This window comes from Octopus bimaculoides, chromosome 10 (assembly GCF_001194135.2).
Source record: "Octopus bimaculoides isolate UCB-OBI-ISO-001 chromosome 10, ASM119413v2, whole genome shotgun sequence".
NCBI lineage: Eukaryota > Metazoa > Mollusca > Cephalopoda > Octopoda > Octopodidae > Octopus > Octopus bimaculoides.
This window is the reverse complement of record NC_068990.1, coordinates 3,362,462-3,363,016: the sequence shown is the minus strand read 5'-3', so window position 1 is coordinate 3,363,016 and position 555 is coordinate 3,362,462. Positions and strand designations below refer to the sequence as shown.

At 29.0% G+C, this 555-nt stretch overlaps 1 protein-coding gene across 4 annotated transcripts in view; it reads right to left on the bottom strand.

Annotated features, from left to right (window-relative positions):
* LOC106869052 (neuronal acetylcholine receptor subunit alpha-3) overlaps window positions 1-555 on the bottom strand; it is a 718,416-nt gene that overhangs the window by 595,633 nt on the left and 122,228 nt on the right. For all 4 annotated transcript variants that reach the window (XM_052971014.1, XM_052971015.1, XM_052971012.1 and 1 more), the window contains one exon: window positions 185-305. The gene's annotated coding sequence lies outside the window, so the exon portion shown is untranslated. The remainder of the gene's footprint in view (window positions 1-184; window positions 306-555) is intronic.

The window sequence follows — 555 nt, the reverse complement described above, 5'->3', positions numbered from 1 at the left end:
ATATATATATATATATATATATATATATATATATATATATATATAAAATATATATGAATATATGTATATGTGTATATATACATTGTTGCATGACTAATGGCATGTTTGTGCGTATGAGCTAATCGCACTTGCGACAATTCCTGTCGTACTCTTCACGCTGGATTATATAAGAAAGTGACATTACCTCTAGCGTAATAGATATTCTAAATCTGTTTGCTTTGTTGGGCTTCATCCATTTCACACAAACATTCCGATATCAAGGTAACATCCTTTCCTGTTTACTCTGGTTTTCAATACGTGTGCAGCTGAAATACAAAAAAAAAAATGCATTAAACTTTTCTTATTCCACAGAAAAGACTAATAAACCACTTTAACATAACAACACAACCAAGAGAGGAATACGATATGTTCAGAGTCAAGCTATTAAAATGGCTTCCCAGACTTCTCTATCTGCCACCATTTGTAAATATGTATGTGTAACCGTAGGTATACATGTATGTGTAAATACATATATGTTATATATACATATATGTATATATATATATATATATATAT